Source organism: Rhinopithecus roxellana, chromosome 2 (genome assembly GCF_007565055.1).
Source record: "Rhinopithecus roxellana isolate Shanxi Qingling chromosome 2, ASM756505v1, whole genome shotgun sequence".
Classification (NCBI taxonomy): Eukaryota; Metazoa; Chordata; class Mammalia; order Primates; family Cercopithecidae; genus Rhinopithecus; species Rhinopithecus roxellana.
This window is the reverse complement of record NC_044550.1, coordinates 186,121,861-186,138,405: the sequence shown is the minus strand read 5'-3', so window position 1 is coordinate 186,138,405 and position 16,545 is coordinate 186,121,861. Positions and strand designations below refer to the sequence as shown.

General features: G+C 34.1%; 1 pseudogene; it reads right to left on the bottom strand.

Moving 5' to 3' along the window:
- Positions 1-331: 331 nt before the first annotated feature.
- On the bottom strand, positions 332-14,325 carry LOC115893286 (annotated as a pseudogene).
- Positions 14,326-16,545: the final 2,220 nt, after the last annotated feature.

The window sequence follows — 16,545 nt, the reverse complement described above, 5'->3', positions numbered from 1 at the left end:
ACAGTTAAGCTGAGTATTTTTTTTGTATAAACTATGAATTAGAACAACAAATTTCAATATAAGTTCAACAAATTTCAATACAAGCTCATATGAATTTACATTTTTTGTGTTTTCCCGAGTGTTTTCTTCATTTACAAAATATTTCTAACCATTACTGGGTGGTAATCTCTGAAAAAAATTTTTTTGACAAAGTAAATTTTGAAAAGTTTTTTATTTTATTTTTATTTTTTTGTTACAGGAAGAAAGAAATCTTGCATCATATCCTTTCTTCCTGGAATAAACTGAAGTAGTCTCATCTATCAGGTTTTCCAGCTTCAAATCTCAGAGATAACTAATCACTTTTTCCCTTCTTTCCTTTTCCAGCAAAATTCCAGAAACAAACAACAATTTCATGATGATAAAATCACAGTTGCCACACAGGCCAGCAGGAACCCAATCACATCCAAAGAGTGGTACTGGAACCAGGTGAGGTCATGGGCTGCAGGCCGAAGGTGTTTAGCTCCTTTGTGGCGCATGACAAATTCAATCCAGAAGACTGCTCGATCCAGGGGCTTCACCGGTTGATCATGTTGAATTCTTGATAATTTCATAACATTCTCTTTATATCTGAAGGATAAAAATAAAGATACCAATGCAAGGAAGAGACATAGACAAAACCCTCAACACCAAGTTAAAGAAGGAAGGGGTTTATTCAGCCAGGAAGCATCAGCAAGACTCCTGTCTCAAGAGCTGAGATCCCCGAGTGAGCAGTTCCTGTCCGTTTTAAGGGCTCACAACTCTACAGGGGTCCATGAGAGGGTCATGGTCAGTTGAGCAAGTAGTGGGTACATGACTGGGGACTGCATGCACCAGTAATCAGAAGAACAGAAGGGGCAGGGATTTTTACAACGTTTTCCATAAAATGCCTGGAATCTATAGATACATAACCAGTTAGGTCAGGGGTCGATCTTTAACTACCCGGCCCAGAGAGTGGCACCAGGCTGTTGCTTGTGGATTTCATTTCTGCCTTTTAGTATTTACTTTCTTTTTTTTCTTTGGAGGCAGAAATTGGGCATAAGACAATATGAGGAGTGATCTCGTCCCTTACTAACACTGAAAGTAAGTTAACTTGCCTGTGCATATCAAGTTTATGAAAGGCTTTTAAAGTGCCAAATAATTCAAAGTAAATGTCAAAGAATTGACATAGAACTTGTGTACTTTAATTGGTCATCATAGTAAGTTTGGCTTTTAAATTGAACTTTTCTCATTGACAAATGTTTTCTAAAGTAGAAATTGAATGTTAGGTGAGAAAGTTAATTTTTTTTGAAGCAGAGAAAATATAAGCATTTTAATTTTTTTTAATTGTTTAATTTTAAGTTTTTGTGGGTACATATTAAGTGCATATATTTATGGGGTATATGAGTGTTTATACAATGTGAAATAACACATCATGGAAAAGGATATTCATCCCTTAAGCATTTATCCTTTGTATTATGAACAATTCAGTTACACTGTTAGTTCTCAAGCAGACATATGGAGAACGTGCTCAACACATGAACCATTTTAAGTGCTGTAAGAAAGATCGTGAAAATGAATATGAGAATTATCATCTCTAAGTTCCTAAAAAGTAATTGTGTCATGGTGAGTGACATGCCTCATAGCTAGTCATGCTTCTACATTACTCTTTGTCTCCTACTGTTTCCCACCCTGTAGCCAGAATGATTTTTTGCAATTAAAGTCAGTTTATAGCACTCCCTGATTAAGACTTTGACTGGCTTCTCATTATTTAAAGAATAAAATCCAACTCTGTTATTTGGTCTACAGAACCCTACATTGTAAGACACTGGCAAGCTCTTTTCCTAACACTTTTCCCCTGCACACTGTCTTCTAGATTGGCCTTCTATTTTTTTCTTTAAGCTCCCAAAGGTGTTCTCGTCTTAGCACCTTACACATTTTTTCCCCTCTCTCCTGCTCTTGGAGTATTCTCTCTTGCTACAACCCAAGGCATGCTTCTCTGCCTTTTTATGGCTTCCTTCTATTGTTACTTCTAAGAGAGGCTTTTATTGACCACACTATGATGGAACCTCTAGGATTTTCTCTATTTTCTGTGCTTATTTTGCTATTTGATTCCTAGAATTGTAAAATGCATTATGTATCTCATAAATAAATATTTAAATAGTAAATACAAAATCATATATGTACTAAGTGAATAGTTCAAAAACGTAAGATCATCTTGAACATTATTTTGAGGTGAAGATATCTATTTACCTACTGCTCAGATCGTGGTATAGGATATCACAACCTGCCTAGAATCACTCTCTTTTTCTGAACCATTTAATCACTATTTTTGTCCTCCAATTAAATATTAGTCTGACTTCAAATAGCATGCATTAGTTTTGCTTGTTTATGTAATTGAATTATATAATATGTACTCATTAGTGTCTTTTATTATGTCGCAGTTGTTGGATAATTTCTTCGCTGTGTAGTATTTTGTTGACTGATAAAGCACAGATTTTTTCTTCATTTTAAGGTTAATATGTATTTGTGTTGCTAACAATTTTTAGACACTATTGATAACTCTTTATAAACATATTCTAGATGGTATTAGATTTGTATATTATACATATCTCTTGGGTCTATAATTGAGAGTAGAATTGCTGAGATAAAATTGGATGCATAACTGTTATCCACTTTTGACTTTAACATTTTTTGAAGTGTATTTTTTGATCTCTAAAATTTAAAGACATGTTATAGTTTTCATAACCTCCCTTACTTCCACTATGACTGCAATCATACAGTTTCTATGACATTAAATCTTATTAACTAAGTCTTTGGTTATTGCCCACCACATATCACTTCAAATAACTATTTGACATGCTCTAAGAAACTGTGTCTTTCAGTTGATATATATAATACATATATGTGTATTGTGTATGTACATATGTGCATGTGTGTGTATCATTTTACATTATAGATTCCATTTGTTAATTGTGTTCTTCAAATGTTTAATGTCTTTACCCATTATTTGCTCTTGTTTTAAGTCTGTTTAGATTGAGTGAAAGTATATGCATAATCACATTTAAATCTACCAGTTTGCTTTATATATATTTTTTTCTATTTGTCCAAGTTGGTTTGTGTTTCTTTTCAATTATTTCCTATCTTCTTTAAAGGTATTTTTATCATTCATTGACCTTCTTTTTTGTTGATAAAATAATTTTAATGTATTCCTTTAGATGATACTCTCCTTCTTTAAAAGCATTATTGAGAGTAGTTATAAATGCTGAATTGATGATAGCAGGACTCTGCAAGGAATTTTGCACACTGCTATCTTTGGGTGTGAGAAAATCAATTATTAAAAATTTGACTTGAAATTATATTTTTTGTGCTTCAAAGACCATCATCCAAAAGGAACATTTAGTGTACCCAGAATGGGACAAAACTTTTAAAAATTATATATCTGAAATGACCCATATATATAAATAGTTCTTAAAACTTAATAATAAGACAAATACCAAAGTTTAAAAATGTTCCAAGGATTGTAGTAGACATGTTTTCAAAGAAGATATACGAATCGTCAGTAAGCACATATAAGGATTCTCAACGTCTTTAGCCGTAATGAAAATGCAATCTGAGACCAGGATGAGAGATCATTTTACACCCACTAAGAAGGCTTTACCAAAAAGACAGATAATAATTCATCTGGCAAAAGTATGGAGGAATTGTAACTATGTTGCACTGCTGGTGGTAGTGACGAATGAAACAAGTACTTTGGAAGACAGTTTAGCAGTTCTTCATAAACATACAGTTCCCACATGAGCCAGCAATTCCACTTGTAGTATCAACCCCAAAGAAAGGAAAACAGGTTTATGCAAAACTTGTGTAGCAATATTCCTAGTAACCACAATTGGAAACAATCGAAAGGCCAATGAACTGATAAGTTAACAACTAAAATATGACATATCCTTACTAAAAAATATTAAACTGCCGTAAAAAGAAATGAAGTATTAAAATGCACAACAACATGAATAAAACTAATACCATAAAAAACAACAAAAAATTAAGCTAGGTGAAATGTCATTTACACAGCACCATAAACTGTATGATTCCATTTATATGAAATACCTAGAGAACAATCTCTAGAGAAAGAAAACAAATTAGTGTTTAGACTAGGGCTAAGTGGTCATAGGAAATGACTTCCGTGTCTTTGCAGTTTCTTTGTGCTGACAAAAATATTCTAAAATTATGTCATAGTGATGGCTTCATGGCTCTGTAAACATAGCAAATGTATTTGGATTTTATACCATAAAAGAAGGATTTTATGGTATCAAAATTAAATCTCATTGTCAAGTTCAATTACAGTAATGATAATAATAAAAGTTAATTTTTCAACAGGAAATAGTCATGTTTCTGAGGCATTTTAGATATTGAATTAAAATATTTACTATATTATTTCATTTATTTTTCCTTTCTACTAAGGATTCATTATGTCAAAATTTTAAGAAATGTATTTTTTTTTTTAAAGTGGACAAAGTCTATGAACCAGACACTTCTCGAAAGACATTTATGTGGCCAACAAATGTATGAAAAGCTCAACATCACTGATCATTAGAGAAATGCAAATCAAAACCACGATAAGGCTGGGTATGGGGCTCACAGCTGTAATCCCAGCATTTTGGGATGCCAAGGCGAGTGGATCACCTGAAGTCAGGAGTTTGAGACAAGCCTGACCAACATGGCAAAACCCCGTCTCTACTAAAAATACAAACAACAACAAATATTAGCCAGGTGTGGTGGCGTGTGCTTGTAATCCCAACTACTCGGGAGGCTGAGGCAGGAGAATCGCTTTGAACCTGGGAGGTAGAGGTTGCAGTGAGCCGAGATCACGCCACTGCCACTCCAGCCTGGGTGACGAGAGCAAAACTCCATCTCACAAAAAATACAAACAAACAAACAAACAAACAAAAACCCTAAAACCAATGAGATACCATCTCACACCATCACACCAGTCAATGGATTATTATTTTTTTATTTTATTTTTTGACAGAGAACATGTTTTATTCATCTTTGGGTTTTTTTTGTTTTATTTATTATTTGTTTATTTATTTTTATTATACTTTAAGTTCTAGGGTACATGTGCATAATGTGCTGGTTTGTTACATATGTATACTTATGCCATGTTGGGGTGCTGCACCATCAACTCGTCAGCACCCATCAGTTCGTCATTTATATCATGTATAACTCCCCACTGCAATCCCTCTCTCCTCCCCCCTCCCCATGATAGCCCCAGTGTGTGATGTTCCCCTTCCCGAGTCCAAGTGATCTCATTGTTCAGTTCCCACCTATGAGTGAGAACATGCGGTGTTTGGTTTTCTCTTCTTGTGATAGTTTGCTAAGAATGATGGTTTCCAAGCTGCATCCATGTCCCTACATAGGACGCAAACTCATCCTTTTTTATGGCTGCAGAGTATTCCATGGTGTATATGTGCCACATTTTCTTAATCCAGTCTGTCACAGATGGACATTTGGGTTGATTCCAAGTCTTTGCTATTGTGAATAGTGCCGCAATAAACATACGTGTGCATGTGTCTTTGTAGTAGAATAATTTATAATCCTTTGGGTATATACCCAGTAGTGGGATGGCTGGGTCATATGGTACATTTAGTTCTAGATCCTTGAGGAATTGCCATACTGTTTTCCATAATGGTTGAACTAGTTTACAGTCCCACCAACAGTGTAAAAGTGTTCCTATTTCTCCACATCCTCTCCAACACCTGTTTTTTTCCTGACTTCTTGATGATTGCCATTCTAACTGGTGTGAGATGGTATCTCATTGTGGTTTTGATTGCATTTCTCTGATGGCGAGTGATGATGAGCATTTTTTCATGTGTCTGTTGGCTGTATGGAATGTCTTCTTTTGAGAAATGTCTGTTCATATCCTTTCCCCACTTTTTGATGGGGTTGTTTGTTTTTTTCTTGTATAAAGAAATGTATTTTTTTATATTATCTATATCATTTTAAAAGTATTTTTGTGTAGAAAATTGTTTCACTAACTGGCTATTCATTAGATGTATGGTTTTCAAATACAATATTTAAATAGCTGATACAAAATAAAAGCAGATTTCAGATTGGTTAAATCATTTAAATTCTTTCAAAATTACTCTCTTAGAAAAAGGGTGAAACTCACACTCACTATTGACAAGAGAAGCTATCTATAAATACCATCTAGTGAAAATATTGTTCTACTCACAAAGGATCATTAATTACTGTCTTCAGTGCATTCGCCAAGTCTGTACTCGACATTGTGTTGAAGTCCAATCTAACAGCTTGCTCCTCTGGCCTTCATGTGAGCAATGTTATCAGGTTGATCAGCAAACAATGGAATGCCCACCATAGGGACCCCATGGTAGATTGCCTCGTAGATACCATTGGCTCCACCATGAGTTATAAAAGCTCTGGTTTTTGGATGACCTAGGATTGCATGAATTTTTAGCAAAATTATTCATAGGAATAAAATGAGATGCACAATGAAAGGCTCTAAAAGTGACATTGTTTTCTAGATAACACATTGAACTATTTTGCTATTGCTTTTCAGACTTCATAGGAAAAAACACATACTTGTGCTGGGTATGCAAGTGAAGGCTGCATGGTGTGTGAGACTTGAGACCGCAAAAACAATACAAGATTTCCAGTTGGACTAATGAAAAAGTGTGATCTAGATTTTTAAAATGTGCAATAAAGAAGAAAGCAAAGAGTTGGGCATGAAGTGAACTGCTATTTTAAGTGCAGTCACAGAATGTGATATGTGGGGTGTGCATGGCAGCAGGCAGTGGGTTGATGGTGGTGCTAGGATGAGGAAAGACATGTCACAGTTCATCATGACTTATCATCACTTTATGATTAAGATTAGCAATTTAATCCTTCAGAAAATGCAGAGTCACTGATGATAGAAGAACTATAATTTTTGGTGGCACTTGAAAAACCCTGCAGGAGAAGAAACAACAGGTGTAAAGTTGTAGAAATAAGAGACAGAGAGACAGCTCAGGAGTTATTGAAAAATTCTGTGAGATATAGTAATACCAGAAATAAAGATTCCTGCTGATTCTGACCATAAAGAATGTGAGTGTATATCATAAAATGCCAATAATTATAGCATATTCTTTTTCCCCTTTGACTGGCAAATAAATATAAAGAAGTTACGTTTTGTGTTTCCTTAACAAATATTGAAAAATCTTGTTTCATGATTAACTATTAACACTCTAATGTGCTGTTACTAATATATCCAGTATTTGTTCACCCGAGTCTTACCTAGAAGGTCATTCTGGGGTATCCACTTATAGAGCCGAGTATTGAGACCTAAGGTATCTGGCTTATTTCCATCATATCTCCACAGAACCTGTTACAGTGAGGAAAATATCTTATTCCATGAGTGGAATTCAAACTTATAGAATGTTCAAACTGTAAAAAGAGAAAAAGAGTAGGAACGAGATCAAGGGATGTTAGCAAATCAGAACTACTCAAAGAGTGATGTAAATAGAATACTCACATTTAATTTTGGCCAACTTCACATTTGTCAGAAGTTTCTATAATTGGATTACTTACAAACTTTAGCAGCCTCTTTCAGTAGTTTTCCATATCAGTAAGACATTTCATCTTACCTTTTGTGGAATCTGGGCAAGGGCTGATGCAATTACGTTGGCCCTTTCTTTTTTCATGTTAGTGACCATTGACCCCAGAGTAAACACCACAACACCATGTTCTCCAGAGCTCTGTACAAACTCTTCCATTTCCTGTGAAACAGAATTTGTTTCATCACAAAAGAATAACAGCGCAGCAGGCACTACTGAAAGAATTGGTACAAGTTACTAAAGAGAGAAAATCAGGTATTTTAAGGAATTATTGGAGTAAATAATATTTTCTAACTGATTCAATCACTCAGGTTTTTTGCAATTGGATATATAATGTGAGATAGGTGGACGCTGTTAGGATATTTGTGTAACTATGTGTGAATGTGTATATATTTGTGTGCATGTGTGTAAGGGAAAAAAGAAATGGAGCTATTTCACTGTAGTCAGGGAGATAATGTTAAAATATTACACACAGACTCTTATATTACTAAAATTACTAATATAAGTTCTTGGAAAGTGGCACCACTCAGCTTTAATTCTATATTGTTGTTCTACTAAGTCACTTGTGTTTATTTCAGGCAGATTTTCTGTAAGATTCTTTTAGTTGGAAGCCCTTAGTGTTTACTTCCCTCACTATGAGTTCTGAGGATAAGCTACTCACTATTGGGATAATTTTATATCTACATTTATGTTTCTCTACAGTGCTTTACACTTCACTTAAATTTGTCACAGTTTTCCGATAGCGTTTGAAAAACTAAAATAAATGAATAAATAAATAAATAAATAAAAGCTGACGGTTAAGAACCAGTGACATTCTGGAGTCGGGTATTGTAATTTGGAATTTCTGTGAATTAGTCCAGGAGTCTTATTTATAATACAAAATTGTACAGTATACAGTTACATAGTTGAATGATCATATTTTCAGGTTATTGTTTAGGTGGAACACCTACTGACCTGAAATCACACACACTGTTAAACTGAGGTACTATTTATAACTACATGTGAGGAACTCTCATCATCACTTTGTTGTGTCTCAGAGGCACCATTTGCATCAGAATAGAAGGGACCACCAGGCCTTTCTATAGGGGAGATCCTGTCTCTCTTTTGAGTAGCTCACTCACACCACATCACACTCCTGGTGAAGATGTGCTTGGCTGCAATTGATTGAGAATTATTCTGATTTACGTTCTCCAATGTATGCCAATATTTAAATTTAAATACTTTCAGATTTGATCATTGTGGTAAAACTTTTCCTAATGGTTCTTAACAAAACAAAGAAAAAACGTCCAAATGTTACCTGTGCAGACCACATATTACAGAGTGTTTTTTAAAATATGATTTTTAATCTTAAGGTAAGAGTCATTGTGCTGCTATTCCAGGTTATACCTTGGGCATCTAAGTATTGTGTGTGATTACAGTTGACTGTAGCCATATTTACCGTAACTGATGTTCAGTGTTTCACCTCACTAGCTTGATGCCAAGAGCCCTGTTTACCCATGCAGTGTTGAAGGAACCTAACCTCTGTTTACAGATTCATCACTGATATGGATTGGTTGTTTCTTCTTCTGTGATAATGTAATAAAATAATATAAGATTAATGTCAGAAATTTTATAAAAGCATGAAAAATTTTTTTAAATAAAATTTTTCTAAATTTTTATGTTGCGATATTATTTATATAAAATATATTTTTTCATCATGGCTTTTGTCCTATTTATAAAGCTCAATGTATACATGTGACACTTACTTAGAAAATGTTAATCTTACTGAGTATATGTTTTCCTCCTGCAAAAACTTGTCATCTTGTTGCCTTTATCATTTTCTAACTCCCTTTATTTGTATTACAGCTGACAGTGTAATTGAATATTTCATTGATAAAATTATTGTAATGCTATTGTATGCACACAGTATAAGTTTTTAATCATTCCTTCATTTAAGATGTTGGACTACTTCCAATGTTAATTTTATGCATATTTTTCATAATGTTGAATAGGTACATCTTGATTAATTTTTTTATCTGCATAATTTCACGTGAATGTATTATAAAACTCATGGCAATGTTCATTTTTAAAACACCTGATACATTTTGTCAAGTGTCTTATTCTCTTATATAGAAATTATCTGAGAATCACATATTTAATTGAAATGAAAGCAACCTGGCTGGGTTAGCAATTATTTTACATAATAAACAAAGAATTGGTTTCACAACCATTGACTTGCATTCAAATCTTTCTGCAAGTTAATAACAACAGCTAATAGTAGTAATTATCACTATTGTACTACTAGTCATCCTTTTTCTTATCCTTCTACAAGTCCTACTCTCTTCCCCTTCCTACTGACACCATCGGTTTCTCTTATTGTGAAGGGGGAAATATTTCAAGAGTAGGGCAGGGTGGCATAGATGTTTCATTAGTCTTACCCCAGCTTTTGTCTCTTAAGAAAGTTATCATATAAAGCCCATGCAATTTGCATTCATCATAGATATTGAGTTTTAACAATGGAATAAAATCTCAGCTTTATGTGGACAAAAATTATATTTTAAGAGATTACTTAATAATGTGATAAAGAATGCTTGCTTTGTACATATGTCTTAAAAGTATGATATTAATTTACAATATACAGGTTTATTGTATTCTTTCATAAAGAATATAATCTTATATGCTGACAGAATGTTTTTGGCATTGAAACTAAGGGCACAATTCAGATACAAGTGGTATAAATTATTTGGTCTTTATTATACATGCATTGTTCTTAATCTCTGTGCTTCTCTGTCAGGCAGCCATGATGTTAAGACAAGTTGGCACAGGGAGCTTTAATGAGTTGCTTGTCATATGGCAAAAATCATCTGCTTTCATAGGGTATGTTTATGCTGTAATATGTAAACCCTTGGGGTCTCAATGAAGAATGATTTAAATGCTTTAGTAAGATCAAGTGATCACTGAGTTTGTCTGCAAATATTAAAGGAACACATTTATTTTATTGAGGAAGTATTTTAAGCTGCAATACTGGTGAAGATCCTTGTTACCTATGGGAGAATTTTAGAATTTCCACTAGCTCATTGTTGCGGGAAGTCAGGGACCCCACAGAAGAAGTGAAAATGGCAGGTCCTTGCCTTAAGCGATGATATTATCCTGTGAAATTCCTTTTTCTGGCTCATCCTGGCTCAAAAGTCTCCCCCACTGAGCACCTTGTGACCCCCACTACTGCCTCCCAGAGAACAATACCCCTTTGACTGTAATTTTCCTTTACCTACCCAAATCCTATAAAACAGCCCCACCCTTATCTCCCTTTGCTGATTCCCTTTTCGGACTCAGCCCACCTGCACCCAGGTGAAATAAACTGCCATGTTGCTCACACAAAGACTGTTTGTTGGTCTCTTCACACAGACGCGCATGGCACAGGTGTCTGTCAACTATGACTTTGCAAGAGAAGATAATTCTGATGTACTGAAAAATCTGGCTCTATTAAATGGAGAATGATATCTCAAGTGACCTGCACATGTTAAGTAACTAGTAGTATTAGCAATAATAACAAAATAACAATAATTGCAAAATTAATAATATTTATGAGTAACTAACTACAGGCCAGAGACACACTTCAACTGTTTTGCCTGTGTTAATATTTTTTCCACACAACATGAAGTTGCCACTATTTCTGTAAATGTAGGCATCATTATTTTTATCAACATTCTAGTCTACTTTTCCATCATCTGCTACCTGAATCCATGCAAAATTTCCTGAATTGTTGGCTCTTTATTCTGACCCTCCTGCAATTTAATCATTGAATATCTTGAAAGCTCTTCTTAAAGAAGAGAATATTTTCATATATCTTTCTGTCTTAACTCTTTTTCATAGTTTTTCAATGTGCTTAATAAATATTTCAACTCCCAATATGTATCTGGCTCTAATTTGCCTCTCAGCATCATCTGATTCTTAGTCTCTTCCTGCAAACTAAACCTGAGGACTTGAGAACTGTCCTGACCACTTTACCTGCTTTCCTTCCTTTGTCTGTCTCTCTCTGTCATTCTTTTACTTATTCTTGCATACTGTTCAGCTCTCATCATAGTAATCAGTGACTCCAGGATACTTTCTATTATCTCCACTGATGCTTTCTTGACATTGGGTTTTTCCTTGAGATAATAGTTTTTATATATTTTTTATTACTTGCACATATTCTGTCTTTTGAAGTAGAATGTAAGGTATGTGGGGGCAGAAACTGGGTCCATTTTTTTTCTCTGAAAATTCTGCACTTACCTGTGTTTCGTGCTAATCCCTTTGTAAACATTATTTGAATGAATGACCAATATCTTCTTAGGTGTTAAATAATGAAGACTTCAATTTAACCAACTCTATTTTTTGAAGTCTCCTTAGTATTCCCCTCTATTTGTAGTACTCATGAAACTCATATACGTATGATAGTATCAATATGTACATGAGTTTCTAATTGGTATCTGCTTTACCCCACCCACTTCCCATCTTTCTTTCAGTGTAAGTCAACTACTCTGAATGAAGACCGTAGAATCAATTCTACTGAAAATTCAAAGCCAACAAAACAAAACCAATGAAAGTATGTTTACCTTAGGTAGGGGTTTGGCAGGTTTGCAGAGGAGTCCTCCAACAAAATCAGCATTTGGTAAGAGTGGATGTGGAAACTGAAAATTCCAGGAGTTTCGAATAAGCCATATGTCAGCTTTCCCCATTGTCTCAGATAATGTAGTGGGTCTTCCTGACAAGGATAAAAAAAGAAAAGGTGGATGACACAAGATTAGGTTATTTTCTGAAAAGGGTTAGAATAATGTAGGCAAAAATATAGGCAAAGTGTCTATGCTTTGAAAAATATACATATATTCATCTATAGACGTAATTTAATTTTATGTATTATTTATTTTGCCCATGTATATTTATAAGAAAGGCAAAATAGTAGGAGAATTGTGAGGATAAGCTACATCTCTAATGTCACATCAGTATACTCACAATTACAAACAATTATTAAAATAAGCCACAGAGAATTAAACATCAATTTCTCTTCTTTTTAAAGCTTCAATAGTAGCATATGGACATTTAAACAACTCTTTGAGCTCTATAGTCAATTAATTCCACTGTATACATAAAAATAATTTTCTAAAAGTTGTCTAGTTTGCACAAATCATTAAGCTAAATTTTTATCTTTGGTTCTTCAAGTGAACTGTGGACTATGTTGTGAGTATGGTTGAAATCCTTGTACACTTTTAGATTCAAGCTAAGATCTTAATAATATTATCTTTAAGTAAATATATTTGTAAATTATAGCTAGAAATTTTTGAGAAATTATTGAAATAAAGATTTGTACTCAACCTTAGTCTGTCTTATATTTTTTAATAAAAAGTCATAGTTTGAAAAAAACTATGTAGATATAACAACCTTCACACTTCAACAAGATGATTGGACTTTAAATGAGTGGTTTCCAATTCTTTAATGAAAGAGTATAGAAACATTAGAAACTTCAAATTACCTTTAATGATTTATGCATCTGAGATATAGACATTCCCTCTCTCTATTGTGAAGGAAACATTCTGGTAACATGGGAACATCTTTTGATTTCTAAATAAGAAAACCAAGCTTTACAAGAAAAAGTAATTTCTGCAGTTATATAGATAGTTGTAGAAAAATGTGTAACTACTCATTCTAAATCTATGCATTCAGTAAGATGTTATTTGATGCATTTTACTGTTTTTAAGATGTAAAGCAATGTATAGTAAAACAGATGTGTAATTGCTTAAAGTCTTAGATGCACTAATACATAGGTTTATGATTTCCTTGGGTGTTCTGTGTGAGTGATGGCCACAGGGTTTTACCTGACCCTGTAATTTAAACTTTTCTATAATATTTGTGAGATTGATAGATCATCTTGTATTTTTGTTTTATAAAAACACTTACCAAAACCCCACTACCCTGACTTTATGGCTTTATATAAACTCTGCTTCAAAGACACAAAGAAGTTACAGATTGAAAAAAAATACTTACCTAGAACTTCACTATAAAACTGATCCCACTTCTTCATGTCATACATTTGGAAACAAAAATCAAAATAAAGCATATAGATCATATTTTTTACCCTCTCTATGAAAGTCATTTGATCACTTAATTCTGACATAACAACAGGTACGTAGGAGGGAGGGAAAAGAAATCCTCCACAATGCTTTTCAAAACCATAGCCAGGAGTGAAGCGGAGACTGTACACAAGGGGTATGTTAAATAGCTCAGCCAGTAGCTCACTACAGGGAAAAATAGGATCTGCCAAAATGACATCAAATCTTGACTCTTGTAGTTTCTTCATTAATTTCTTATTTGATACTACATCTTTACAGAACTCTCTAAATATATCACCAAACTTCCACATAATTTCTTGCATTTGTGAAAAATATAACCAAAATGTATCTTTTGGAAGGTCTGACCATCTCTTAATCTCTTGTGTGACTAAATTCTCAAACTCAGGTTTAGGTAAAGATGTAGGAAAAACTTCAATTTTAAGAGCAGACGAGTTGTTGGGATCAAAAAGAATGGAAGCTGAAGATGCCAGTACAGTCACCTCATGACCTCTCTGGACAAGCTCTTCCACGATTGTCTTCATATTCATCCAATGGCTGTATTCTGCTGCCCACACCAGCACCTTTCCACAACTCCCAGAGCTAAAGTAAAAGCTCAGTTGTATTAGCAGAATTACTGAAGTCCATTTCACAGACATCCTGGTGCAAAGTAATGCTTGTTTTCCAGTTGCTGTTCCTTTCTGTCATTTCTCATGGTTATATCCAATGATAAATTAGCCAAGAAGTTAAAATGTAACTCATACTTCAAAGTACATACAATATCATTAAATCAACATTCCCAGCATGTGGATGGCAAGGAGACAAATGAAGGTAAATGACCTGTTTACACAGACATGATTAATTTCCCTTTTATGTTTCTGAGTGCTATCCTTCAGCTAATATCAAGGGTCTTGTATAGACATGCCATCTGTCTTATGCAATATATTTTAGAAGAGTGTCCAGAATTGTATCAGTGAAAGGTCATATTTCTGCAGTCCATTTCACACAAAACTAAAGATAAAATGACTAAACATGGTCCACATATTTTGTACACCTTGTTGACATATAATTTAAATATCATACAATTTATCAATTATTGTGTAAAATTTAATGTTTCATAGTATATTCACAGAATTGTGCATCTACCACAACAATCTATTTGAGAGCCCTTTTATCTCCCCAAAATAAGCCCTATAGCCTTTAGCCTTTTCCTCTCCACCTCTAGTTTCTGCATTTCCCCTGTACTGGGTAATTGCTAACTGCTTTTCTATCTCTATAGATTTGCCTATTCTGGACGGTTTTTAATACATGGAATCATACAATATGTGGTATTTCGTGACTGGCTTCTTTTATGTAACATAACATTTTAAATGCTCATTTATGATATAGCATATACACGTTGATTCTTACAACCATCATGTAAGATATTGAGAGTGTGAAGATGACACTATCTTTACAAACTTTGTTCAAGTAATCAAAGATAAAGAGAGAAAACAAGAAAAGTAAATCAAGCTTGTAGTACATTCAGCATTAATCATTAGGTTAACTTGTTCTCTGACTCACTTCCTCATAGTTATTTGGCTATTGTCCTAGAATTATGCAGATTCTGTTACAAGATTATAGTTCCTCTTAACTCTTCTATAGATAATAACTTAAACATTATGAAATGATCAACTCTCCTTCTGAGATATTCCTTCAGGTCCAGCACACTGATAAAACTACCAACTCAGCAGGTCTGAAGGACCTCACTGATGCCAGCTGATCTGAGGGACTTCACTGATGCCAGTTGATCTAGAGGACCCCACAAGGAACTGACTCAGCAAGAAATGTTGTTTCTTGCTCTGATAACTTTGTCCCCATTACCCTGAACAATCAATTACCCAGACTAATAAATTACCCAAATTTTCCAGTCCATCACCATCTGTGATCTCCTTAAAACCTCCAGCCCAGAACTCCTTGAGGAGTTGGATTTGAAGTTCTCTTCTTATTTCCTTGCTCAGTGCCCTGCAATTATTAAATTCCTTCTTTGCTGCCAAACCTGACGTCTCAGTGTAATCAGACTATTATTGGACAGTAAACATATGAACCTGCTGGTCCTATAACAAAACTTCAATGAAATAAGTAACTGCAAATATAATAAACTAGAAAGATAACTATCATTAGAAGTGGAACTTAATGATGTAACAGAATTGATGAAATCTCATGATAAAACAAATAAGTGAGGAGTTATTTCTTAGGAAGAGCAAAGAAACTTGTTTCTTGAGATGGAAACTACTCCTGATGAAGATGTTATGAAGACTGTTGAATGACAACAGGAGATTTAGAATATTACTTAAACTTACTTTATAGAGAAGCATTAGAGTTTGAGAGGATTGATTTCAATTTAGAAAGAAGATCCTCTATGGGTAAAATGCTATCTGACAACACTGAATGCTGAAAAAACTCTTTTGTGAAAGGGTGGGTTAATGTATGTGGCAAATAACATTGTTCTCTAATTTTTAAGAAATTGCCACAGCCATGCCAACTACTAGCAGCCACCACCATAATAAGTTATCAACCATCAACATTGATGCAAGACTCTCCGTCAACAAAAGTTGCACTCACTGAAGATTCAGATGATCATTAGCACTCTTTAGCAATTATGTGTCTTTTAATTAAGACATGCACTTTGTAGACTTAATATTATCGCAGACTGAATATGCTACAGCATTGTCTAAGCATAACTTTTTATATGCCTTAAAAATCAAAGCAAATTGTGTGACTCACTTCATTGCAATATTTGCTTTATTGTAGTATTCGAGAACCAAATCTGCAACATCTCAGAAGTATGCCTTGTATTAGTGAAAACACTTAATATGAGCTAAATTCTAAAATATGTA